Raw genomic sequence first — 12,730 nt, 5'->3', positions numbered from 1 at the left:
GGTTGTATACCACCTTAGCCAAGGTAGTGAAGACTTGTCCCTCCAGTCGGCAGACCCCTCCCACCAGGGTGTGTGGGAGAGCTTGTATAAGGCCACAGCCAGGGTAGAGGGAACTCATTCTTCCAGGAGGAGACTCCTCCCACCTGGCTGTCAGGGGGAGCTCCTATACCCCTGCAGCCAGGGTAGAGTGGACACACTCCTCCAGGTGAGAGACCCCTCCCATCTTGGTGCCAGGGCAAGCTTGTATTCTGCCTTAGCCAGGGTAGAGAGAACTCGCCCCTCCAAGCTGGAGACACCTCCCACCTGGGTGTTGGGCAGGGGCAGGTATACATCTGCAGCCAGGGTAGCTGGGACTCGCCCCTCCAGGCAGGAGAACCCTTTCATCTGGTTGTCAGGGGGATCTCTTATCCTGCTGCAGCCATTGTAGAATGGACTCGCCCCTCAAGGCAAGAGACCACTCCCCCCTGGGTGTGTGGTGGAGCTTGTGTATCTACAGAGCCAGAGTGGAGGGCAGTCACCCCTTCCAGTGGAAGACACCTCCCATCTTGGTTGGGGGGGGGAGCTCCTATACCACAGCAGCCAGAATAGAGGGGACTCGCCCCTCCAAGCATGATACCACTCCCATCTGGTTCTCTGGGAAAGCTGGTAAAACCCTGCAGCCAGGGTAAGGGGAAGTCACCCTTCTAGGCTGGAGACCTCTCCAACGTCTGTGTCATGTAGAGCTTCTTAACAGCTGCAGCCAGGTTAGAGGAGACTCCTTCCTCCAGGCGGAAGACCCCTCCCACCTGGGTGTCAGGTGGAGCTCATAAACCTCAGCAGCCAGGGTAGAGGCAACTAGCACCTCCAGTTGAGAGACATCTCCCACCTGGGAATGGTGGTAATTCCTATACTGCCTTAGCCAGGGTAGAGCGGACAGGAAATGCCTAATGCAGTAAAAGTTTCTTTCTCACACCAAAATGTTTACTGCAGATGTGGACAGTTGCTCTCCATGTTCTTAGAATCTAGGATGCTTCAATGTTGTAGCTACTAGGTTACCCCGGGTCTCTTCCATGACTTTTGTGGCATGGAAGAGACAGTCTAGAGAGTGCTCACAGCTTGTGAGGGTGTCATCCCGAAAGTGACACATTACTTCCTCTTAGGTATAATTGGTTAGAATTAGTCACATGGTCCTATCTACATGTGGACCTAGAAATGTAAGCTTCCATATTTGGAAGTAAATGAGTCACACAAAAGGAAGCAAGAATGTGAAGAGAGAGCCTACAGAATGGGGGAAAAATCTTTGCTACCTGCACCTCAGATAGAGCAGTAATCTCCAGGATATATAAAGAACTCAAGAAACTTAACACCAGCTGGGCGTGGTGCTGCACGCCTATAATCCCAGCAGTTTGGGAGGCTGAGACAGGAGAATTGTGACTTCAAAGTCAGCCTCAGCAATTGTGAGGTGCTTAGCAACTCAGTGAGACCCTGTCTCTAAATAAAGTACAAAATAGGGGTGGGGATGTGGCTTAGTGGTCGAGTGCCCTGAGTTCAATCCCAGTACCAAAAAAAAAAAAAAAAAAAAAAAAACCTAACACCAAAACCAAATAAAAAACCCAATCAATAAATGGGCAAAGGAACTGAATGTACACATCACAGAAGAAATACAATTGGTTAATAAATATATAAAAAAATGTTCAACATCTCTAGCAATTAGAGAAATGCAAATTAAAACTACACTGAGATTTTATCTCACTCCAGTTAGATGCCAATTATCAAGAATACAAATAACAGTAAATGTTGGTGAAGATGTGGGGGAAATTGTACCCTCATACATTGCTGATGGGACTACAAATTGGTGCAAGTACTAAGGAAAGCAGTAGGGAGATTCCTTAGAAAACATTGAATGAAACCACCATTTGACCTAGTTATCCCACTCCTTGGCACATTCCCAAGAAAGTTAAAATCAATGTACTATAGTGACACAGCCACATCAATGTTTTTTTGTTTTGTTTTGTTTTGTTTTTTTAATTTTTTATTGTTGGTTGTTCAAAACATTACATAGTTCTTGATATATCATATTTCACACTTTGATTCAAGTGCGTTATGAACTCCCATTTTTACCCCATATACAGATTGCAGAATCACATCAGTTACACATCCATTGATTTACATATTGCCATACTAGTGTCTGTTGTGTTCTACTGCCTTTCCTATCCTCTACTATCCCCCCTCCCCTCCTCTCCCCTCCCCTCTTCTCTCTCTACCCCCTCTACTGTCATTCATTTGTCCCCCTTGTATTATTTTTCCCTTTCCCCTCACTACCTCTTGTATGTACTTTTGTATAACCCTGAGGGTCTCCTTCCATTTCCATGCAATTTCTCTTCTACATCAATGTTTACAACAGCTCAATTCACAATAGCTAAGCAATGGAACCAAACTACGTGCCTTTCAAGAAATGGATAAAGAAAATGTGGTATACATATATAGTGGACTATTACTCAGCCTATAGAAGAATGAAATTATGGCATTTGCCAATAAATGCATGAAACTGTAGACAATCATGCTAAGTGAAACAAGTCAATCCCCCAAAATCAAAAGCCAAGTGTTCTGATATGCAGATGCTAACACACAATAAGGAGTGGCATGAAGGGAAAATAGAAGTTCTTTGAATTAGACAAAGGGGAATGAAGGGAAGAGATGGGACAATGAGAATAGGAAAAACAGTAAAATGAATCAGACATAACTTTCCTGTGTTCATATATGAATATACTCTAAGGGTCCCACGAAACGTCGGAGAAAGAGACCACCAAGTGACCACTCATGCAATTGGCAGAAGGGGATTTATTGAACCAGCATGCTGGGGCTCCGTGCCCACTCAAGAAGGGAAAACAGCCCAGAGCCCCGAGCAGGGGCTGAGCACTGCTTAAGTACACTTTTTTGGGGAGGGCAGGGATTTTACATACATCACAGTCTCCTTTAACAAATCATTATACACCATGGGAAAGTCAAGCAACAATTCTTAGACTTGATTAGTACATACATTGGCGGGAACAGGTCAGGCCGGAGTGATAGGTCATTTCTAAACGGGGTACACATTCAAACTGATTGGTTTTAGGGCCTAAAGGACTACATGACCAGTTACACAGAGCCCTGAATTATTAAACAACCAAACAGTCAGGGGAAATGTTTACTGGGCAGTTCCAAGCATTGTCTTAACAGCTACAGAAATTTCAGGTTTTGCAGGTAGCATAGAAACCTAACAATACCTAATCCTTTACATTTTAACTCAGACCTTGCAGCTTAGAAACTTTACATACCTGGTCTTTTACCCTTTAACTTTTACACTTTAACGTCAATTTCTTTTACCCTTACAATACAACCAGTGTAACACCACATCTTACATAACCACAAGAATAGGAATTTATACTCCAGCAGATATGATATGTCAAAATACACTCTACTGTCATGTATAACTAAAAAGAACAAATAAAAAATTTTAAAAAAGAAGTGAAATAGGACCAGACTAGTTATGTTCATCATAACTGATGTGACTTTGGACTCACTTTTCTGGGGATTTCTACTCCTTCATCCCTTCCAAGGACCTCAGAAGCACTGAAATGCCAGATGAAATTCCTTTGTGTTTTGAAATATCTAGACGGGTTGTGGATTCCTACAGCAAATGCTGGCTGAATCGAGTGTGTACTGGTAGCTTTGTATAATTTTACCACTATCTGACCTTACCATCTCTGCCTCCTAAGGCTGTCCTGTATGAACTGCATATTCCAAGCTCCTTTGCCTTCTGGCTTTGGTTGGATGGGATCATGGGAGAATCCAGGAGGAGATGAGAAAATAGGAATTTAGACAGATCAGGATATCTCTCTCTGCCTCCTTTCAACTCCCCATTAAACTGTGAGATCTTGATCCTGCCTCCAACTCTGTAGGCTCCTTTCATTAAACTTCCCTCTTGAGTACACTTTGAGTATGATGTCGGTTTTGAACCTGATTCATAGCAGGTATTTAATAAGCAAAAATTTTCGACTATAAGTCTAAAAGAGAGTAACAGAACATCTCCCATCTTCCAGTTTTACTACAGCTGGAGGTCTTTCTAAGATGCCCTTCTTCTGCCTTAAAACATCAGTGGCTCCCAAGTATAACCATCACCACACCCCCACTGTAAGCTGCAGCCAGACAGAAGTAATTTCAGCTCCCTCTGCAATGTGTTCTCTTCCTCTGAGCCTCTGCACATGCAGCATAGGCTGGAAACTGCTCACCACCCCCACTCTCATCAAAAAGTCACTTACCCTCAGAAGCTTCCCTGAGATGGTAGAATATTTGTTGAGGGCCACAGCCCAGTCTGGATGACTGCATGGCATTTTGCCAGAAGGGAGTGGTAGAGAGGTGATGCCAGGGAGCTGTTGAGATGATGGTGGTTATGTTAAGCTGTGTATTCAACTGTATATTAGACCTTTACTGTCCAGTAATAGGGCGGCTCTTGTTGCCTCCGGCGTGTCATCTACTTTGGAGTTCCCATAGAGTAGAGTTCTTGAGAGTGAGTGAGCTCAGCCCTGTGGAGTGGGAGACAGTTCCCGGGGAGGATGCATGGAGTGCAGGTGGAGTTCGGGCAATAATGTTTCCTGTTTGAACATACAAGTGCTTTGTGGCAGCTCGGTTATTTGTGCCCAGCCAGACTGCGGCAAATACTCTCCCTCTGCAGTCTTTATGTACCATTATATAGAGAGAGTATTCACTGTTACATTGTACTAAGACTGCCGACTTACCTGTGTCCTCCAAGACAGTAAGATCTACATCAAGGAAAGAGTCCTAGGACAGGGAATGAGTCTTTCCCCCTCTCTGTGCATCTCCGTCTCTTTCTGTCTCCCATTGATCTGTTGCTTTTCTGTTTTCTTCCATTCATTTATATTTAGATCCCAGCATAATAGCCTGGCACACAGTAGGTCTTAGTAACTACAAATGTTGAATGGTTAAAACTCTCTCTTGGCTTCCAGGTCATTTCTCTTTCTTGATTTTTCTCTTTCTCTGGCTTTCCTCTTTCTTTGTTCTTGGAAGCCTTCACAATCAACTCCTTCTCTGTCTAACCATTAACTATTCTTCAGAGCAGCTCATTCTTATCTGCCTTTTGGACTTCAGCCATCAGTAAATACCACAATCCCCCAAAGCATATTTTCAATCTTAACCTTTCACATGTGAAAGGAAAGTGACCACAACACTCAGAGCAACCAAAAGATCTTTATTGCAGCAGTGCAACAAAGAGAAAGGAAAGAAGGAAAGAGAGAGAGAGAAAAGAGAAGACATGAACAGGGAGAGAGCAAGAGCAAGAGAGAGACAGAGAGCGTGTGTAAGAAAGATAAAGAGCAAGAGAGAGAGTGCAAGAGAGGAAGAGCAAGAGAGAAAGAGCAAGAGAGAAAGAGCAAGAGAGGGGGGGCCTGGCAGGAGGGAGTTTTTATAGCCCAAATCTAATGGGGCCTCTGGGTCTGCAAGCTGCCTTGTTGGCCCAAGGCGGGGTTAAGTGTTCAGCCTTAAGCAGGGTTGAATGTTCAGACTTGAGGCAAACAGGTGATAAAGGACCAGATAGAGGGGGGGTTTGAGTGTGTGGGCTATCTTGCAGCCAAAATCTGCTCAGCCTGCCCTGCAGACAACACAGTTCAGCCTGCTCTGCACCCAACAACATGAGCTAAGGCTGGCCCTCTCTCCCTTCAAGCAGTTCAGATAAAGTCTAATTATTTCTCCATTCCCAACCTGTCCTCCTCCTGCTTCCAGTACTCAGTCCACCCAGTTTTCCAAGTGACAAACTTCAAAGTCCCCCAACTCTTTCCATTGTTTTTCCCCCTTTGTCCTGCTGGGCAACATGTTTCATCCATTCTCACAGTTTACACTCTGTTTCTGAGTCTTTATTTTTCCTAATTCTTTTACCAAGAACAGTTTGCCCCCACTTTCTCTCAAATACTTTGCATTCTTTGAAATTCAGAAAACTGGTCAATTTCAATTCATTGCTTCTTCCTCCCAGTACTACCTAAGTGATTTCTATTTTTTTCTGCTTGTGGGATTTGTTTGTTTGTTTTTGCACTTCAAGGGTTTGAACCCAGGACCTTGCACACATGCTAGTTAAGCACTCTACCACTGAGCTATAGATCCCCCATGCTTGTTAAAATTTTGAGGCAGGGTCTCAGTTTCCCAGGATGGCCTCCCACTTGTGATCCTCCTGCCTCAGCCTCAGAAGCAGCTGGGCTTGATGGGTACCTGAGCCGAGTAGATGGCTAGGGCACCTGGTTTGATGCCATGGCTTTTAATGTTGGATCTAAACATGTCTCCATCAGTAGAAGGTAAAATTCTTAGTTTTTTTTTTTATTTTATAAATCATTGGGACTAGCTTGTGATTGATATTTTATGCAATTAAAATATTTTATATGAATGAATGAATAAATGAATTAACTGGGAAAGAGAATCTTTTCAATTACACCCTTCAGAGGTTATTGCAAGAGAATCTTTGAGATTGAAGGATAATAGTCTCAGTTGAAAAACCTGAACTTTATGTGACCAAGTCAATATACACTTTAACAAGATATTGTATGTGCTTATACACGACAGTTAATTGCTATGCACGTAGAAAGATTTTTTTTTTAAAGCTTACCCTGCAGAATTTGATTTTAAACATTTTCAATTCCGAGTATGGGCAAATTTTAAAAGGGAAGGTGTGATTTTAACTCCTTCTATGCTCTTTTTTACCCTAAGTGACAGGCATTAGAAAAAAGAAAAAAAAAAAAAAAAAAAGCCTGTATCAGTACAGGGCTGGGCACTTGGTAGGCCCTCAACACATTTTAATTCCTTTCCTTTTTCCTCTTCTTTATTTCATATTTGAAGGTTCGTGATTGTTGAGTATTTAAGAGAAGTTTTAGTTTTTGGATTTCAATTTGACTAAAACAACGTCACATTCTGACAGTCCCTATTAACTCTGAAACCCAAGGGAAAGAAATCGCTGGAAGGGGAGGGGGAAAAAAGAGGCGGTGCAAAAACTGAAAGCAAAGGCGCCCAGGAAGCCATAGAAGGCAGCTTTTTTGGCTGCCTTTGTCTGTTTTTAAGCCTAGAGAGGCTTGATGAGCTAACTGCAGTCGCAGATTAGTTTCCCCCAGGAGGCGCCCGCCTGCCCGGAATCTCCCCGCCCTCCAGGTGCCTCCTGCTTCCGCCCCGCAGTGCTGCTGCAGATCCCAGCCGCTGGGGGCGCCCAGGGAGAGTCGCTGAGGTGGAGACAGCAACCTTACTCCCAGCTTCGCCTCTCAAAGCTCTCAGAAGGGTGACGACAGTGGTGAGGTGTGCACCGAAGGGCGCCCTTTCTCCGGGCTAGCTGCAGCACAACCGCTTGCCAAAGGCGGCTGGGGTCCGTGCTGGAGCCGCTGCCGCGCTCAGGTTCAGGCTGCCGCAAGAGGCGGCGTTGGCGGTGCTGGCCCCTGCTGTCCAGAGGCGCCCGGGTCTGGGCAGATCCTGGACTCAGCAGAGCTAAGGCGGCGCCCGCCTGCGCAGCCTGCTCGCTGGCGCCTGGCTCTCACAATGATGAAGAAGTTTAAGTTTAAGGTGGACTTCCAGCTCGAGGTACCCTTGGTCAGTGGGGTCCTCTTCTTCAAGATGTGGCTGCTGGACGGCGGCAGCTTCACTGCGGAGTCCTCCAGGTAAGGCGCCCTCCGTGCCTCACGCGCCTCCAGAGCCCTGCCTGAGCAGCCTTGGCTGGTTCATGGACAGCATCCCTTCCCTTGGCCCCTTCATTCCAGCTGGGCAGCTAGCCTTGTGAGCTCCCTGTCCTGCAGGGACCCATCGGAAACCAGTTAGGAATGTATCCATCAGCACAAAATGCTTCACAAATGGGTTTAACTAGGTTGGCCTTGGCTTCTGCATTCCTGGCTCCAAATGGTTCCTGGTGACAGCTCTTTCCTCCCAATTCTCTAGGAATGGGAGCAATGGCCAAAGGGAGAGAGAGGATGCTTCTTGTTTCCTTTAAGACATTTCCATATTTGTAAAATAAAAAGTGGAATTGGAGCTGTTGTTAAAAACAAAAAGCATCCCAGCTGCTCTGAGTTCTAAGAACACCCCCTGTGAACAGCCTGTGCTTGGTGTCACTCTTCTTTTTGGTGGGCTAGGAGGGGTTTTGTGTGCCCAGATTGAGGCTGAGGTAGGCCAGGTTGGCCTTAATTTAAGGCAAGTGTTCCTAGCAGATGAGGCAACAGTCCATGAGACTGTAGATTGCATCTCCAGCTCATCTAATTACCTGTCTTGAAGTGACCACTGTGAGTCTCAATGTGGGGGACTTAGAACCAAGAGGGGATCCAAAACTCTGTGCTCATTTTGAAATGAGCCTCTCCCTGTGCGCCCTGTGCACTCTTGGGAGAGACATTAATAGGTTCCAGAATGCAGCCAGGTGTGGCAATGTTCCTTGAGTAATTTCAGGGTTATTCACAGACTGACAGATTTGCCCTAGGGTGTTTTTCTATTTTCTTCAAAAGAAAAAAAAAAAAAGTTTATCACTGAATTTTTGAGTTCTTGAGGTCAAGGAGAAGGGTTAATGATGTTTGTTTAACCCAAATATATATGTATATATATCACAGATTTTATTTTTACACTAAAATATTGTACTTTCTTTTTTATCTGTCATCCCGTTAAAATTGTAGAGGAAATAATGTCAATGCATTGTGGAATTGGAGCCAGAAAATTGTCCACTGTGGCAATATTGAAGGTTATGGCAGCCCGATAATGTCTGGTTGGCTAAACCAAAGGATGTGTAAAGCACTATTGATTCTCAAAATTAATAAATAAAAATAAAAATTAACATTGGTAACAAATCTGAGGATATTCAGCTAATTAATTATAGTACATAATTTTTAGCACACCTGTAAGAGAATAATGAATGGTGCAAATAATATGTATGTGTGTGTGTGTGTGTGTGTGTGTGTGTATAATACCAGCTCCCAAGGTACTGAAAAGCCTATATCAATTCTGAGTGTACTGCAGGTGAAAGTGACTGTCTTGTTTTGCTGCTAGGTTCTACCCCCCTACCTGGAGCAGATAGGTGAGTACTCCTGGCAATGGTGACACCTGGTGGTCAGGACACTTGCTGGCTACCTTTTGAATATAATTCTTTCTTTCTTTTTCTTTTTGCTTTTCTTTCTATCTTTTTTTTTTTTTTTTTTTTGTACAGGGGCTTGAAATCAGGAGTACTGGACCACTTTGCCACATTCCCAGCTCTATTCTGTATTTTATATTTATACACAGGGTCTGGCTGTGTTCCTTAGGGCCTCACCATTGATGAGGCTGGCTTTGAACTCACAATCCTCCTAAAATATACTATCCTATTTAATTCTCACAGCAAGCCCAGGGATCCCCATTTTGTGAATAAATGATTCAAAGTCCCCACAGATGATATGTATAATGCCGAGATTGTGATACAGGTGTAACATCAAACAGGGTGATGCCAGATAAAAGGAGAAAGTGTGTTCTATGCTGAAGAGTTTCTAAATAGGCAGATTCCTAATGGTTTTAAAGTGCAGTGGGTATCATTTCATTTGTCCTCTGCAAGAGTTGGAAAGGAAAAACTGTGCTGTGATAAGCTTCACCCTTTCTCTTCCAACTAAAATGTGGCTTTAATCAAGGTAAACACTGTTAAGCATATTGCTTGATTTTTTCTTCCTTTTTTTTCCCTTTTAGGCTGAGCAGAGAATGAGAAAACTCTGATTCTTGATTTATCCCCCTCTCTTCATCCTCAATTCTTTTTAAATTTATTTTAAAATTTATTTTTGTAGCTATAGATGGACAGAATGCCTTTGTTTATTTTTATGTGGTGCTAAGAATTGAACCCAGTGCCTCACACAGGCTAGGTAAGTGCTCTGCCACTGAGCTACAGCCCCACCCCTCCTCCTCAGTTCTTATCATTAAAAATCTGTATTTATGAAAAAAAAAAAAAAAGAATAGTGCTTGATACAGCCAAACAAACAAAGAAACAGAATTTGAGGGAAACGATTCAAAATAAGACGTATGTGCCTTTGAAGTTAGGTAGAGAGAGTTAGCATAAAGCTAAGAACAAGAGTTTGGAATGAGGTAGGTTTAAGCCTAATCCCAGTTCCACCATGGTAGATCTGGGTGTGGTTACTTAGGCTCTCAAAGTTAAAAATCTGTAAAATTGAAACAGTCACTGACACTTGAGGCTATTTTGAGGATTTAGTAAGTTGATGTGCCTAAGATGTGCCCAACAGTGCTTTGGCATCTAGTTGGCACTTAAAGAGGAGATGACAAACTTATTCGAAAAGGTCTGCTTGCTTTGACAAGGGAAAAAATAAATCCTGAAATACCAGTGGTAAGTAAATTATTTCAAAATTGCATAACTCTTACCTAGTGGATGCCAGTCTAGGAATGCAACTGTGATTAAATGCTAGGTTTTAATTTCTAAAAATCCATTTGTGGGACCCTTTTAAATCAGAAACATTAGACACTGTAACATTTCTCCCATAAAAAATGTAAAATCAATAATATGTAAAAGATATAATAAAGCACACTCAAGACTGCTGTCTTTAGAAAGGTTTACCAGGTTGTTCTTGGCTAGTGTCTGGGAACCTGAGTGGTAAATAGTTCTATACCTGATATAAAACTTCATCTAAATGATACAAGCTGCTCAATGTGCCTAGACTGCACAAAGTGTGATTCTTGATAAACACCTTCTGAGAGTCATGCATTTGGGTCCATTAAGCAAAAAGTGCTAATGTAACCAACCTAATTAAAACCTTCAGCACTGAGTCTCTAATGAGTTTTCCTAGTAGACAACACATGCCACAATTTGATGCTAAAGAAATTGTGCCTGAGTCTGCTTAGTATCCTGCTGCTGTAATAAATCATAGCCATAAAACTACTATATGCTGAGTCCTGTGAGTTCTCCTGAGGAATCTCCAAAGCCAGGGATGGTCTTGGGAACCCCCCTACATGAACTAATGTGAAACAATATTTGTTTGTTAGAGAAAAGTCTTGGAGATATATAGAAAATTCTCATCTCTTACACACACATACACACACACCAAACACTTGTCTTTGTATAAAACCTAAACATGCAGATACTTAATTTTTCACCAATATTAATTGTGCATTTACCAGTTTCTAGCTGTTAGGAATTGTGAGAAGTACAACAAATAAAGGGTCCACAAAAAATTACCTCAAGTTAATAAAAATAATTATAATTATTTTTCAGTAGGAGACAGTATGACTTGCTGCCCTGTCCATGGGTCAGACAATATGTGAGGGTTGTAGAAGTTATAAAGGAAAATATTTCATTTACAACTGTACTGGTTACTGAAAATTGTATTTGCATTTCAGTTGAGCATGCTGGGAGGATGAATTTGCATTGACAAGAAAGTGAGGTGGGAGGACAGCTTGAGCAAGATACTCATAGAATTGGTTCTAGATCATCCTGATTCCACAGAGTTCATGTGGAGCAAAAGCAGATTAGAAAAAGCCTTTGAATGCCATTATAGTTTGCTTTCCACTTCTCATAGGATAAAATTCAAGCTAGGATTCTTGAGCTGAGTTGTAGTATGATTAAAGTGATATTTGAGCTTCCTAGCAGGACGATGCTTTTGAATTTAAGTGATAATAGATGCGATGAGGAGAAAAATTAGGAGTCTATTAAAATAATGCAGGCAGGAGCTAATGAGATCCTGAACTCAAGTTTCTCATATGAGTGACTGATAAATGAAAATGCTGTGATAGATCTCTTGATGCCAGGAGATAAATAAGAAAGTCCAGATAATTGTATATGGTGGTAGAATATATGAAGACTTAAGTTGATAACATGATACATTGGGGGTGACAGTGAGTCTGATAAGCAGTCAAAGTCACATTTATTGTGATATATGTGTTTCTTAAATTCTTGTCTATGGGAGCCATACAAACCTGCTTATTTCTCATTTAGGTCTTCCTTATACTGTTTTGGCCTTTTAGTGATTGTTAGTGAAAATTAATTTTAGAAGGATTCATTTTCTTCAGGGAATGTTTGCTCAGTGAAGAGGTTAAAAAGAAATAAGACTAAAAGGTATTTATTTGTAATGAATGAAGTTGTTATTATGATTTTGGTACTGGGAATTAAACCCATGAGTGAATAACCACTGAGCCTCATCCTCAGCCATTTTTATGTTTTATTTTGAGACAGGGTCTTTTTAAGTTGCTTAGAGCCTCACTAAATGCTGAGTCTGACTTTGAACTTGGGATCCTCCTGCCATAACCCCCCATGCCCCCAGTCATTGGGATTACAGGGGAGAGCCACAGTATCCAACTATAATTGTTATTAAAATGGTCAGGGTAAATGGTTAGATTTTACATAACCACAATTATACAATTTGGAAAATACCTTGTACAATTATATTGGTCTATTCAGCTGAAGCCAAATTCTTGCATAATAAAATATTTTCAAATATCTCTTAGACAAAATATTATACTTTTTGAATCTTTTTAGAGTTCTTCTTTTGTAAACATTTAAATCACTTTTGAAGTTTTATTAAGACTGTCAGGATAAATTTAATTTTGTTCTGTTTAAATAAAGGAAGAATTTTTTTCTACATATTTTAGGCCAATTTTCCCTATTTCTTCATCTGTATGGGTGAGTGGGTGCTAATAGCTAAAGTAATTTTTCAGATTTCACATGAGTTTGTGGCAAAAACACATGTGAATTCAGGAAGTGTCCAGGAAGCTATTGAACACGTCTGTGTAT

The 12,730-nt window shown here is 42.0% G+C and overlaps 1 pseudogene; it reads right to left on the bottom strand.

The window, feature by feature from the left end:
* LOC139707388 (rho GTPase-activating protein 29-like) overlaps positions 1 to 12,730 on the bottom strand; it is a 99,500-nt pseudogene that overhangs the window by 49,461 nt on the left and 37,309 nt on the right.

Source organism: Marmota flaviventris, chromosome 10 (genome assembly GCF_047511675.1).
Source record: "Marmota flaviventris isolate mMarFla1 chromosome 10, mMarFla1.hap1, whole genome shotgun sequence".
Classification (NCBI taxonomy): domain Eukaryota; kingdom Metazoa; phylum Chordata; class Mammalia; order Rodentia; family Sciuridae; genus Marmota; species Marmota flaviventris.
Note: the sequence above shows the minus strand (reverse complement) of the source record. Positions and strands in the feature narration are given on the sequence as shown.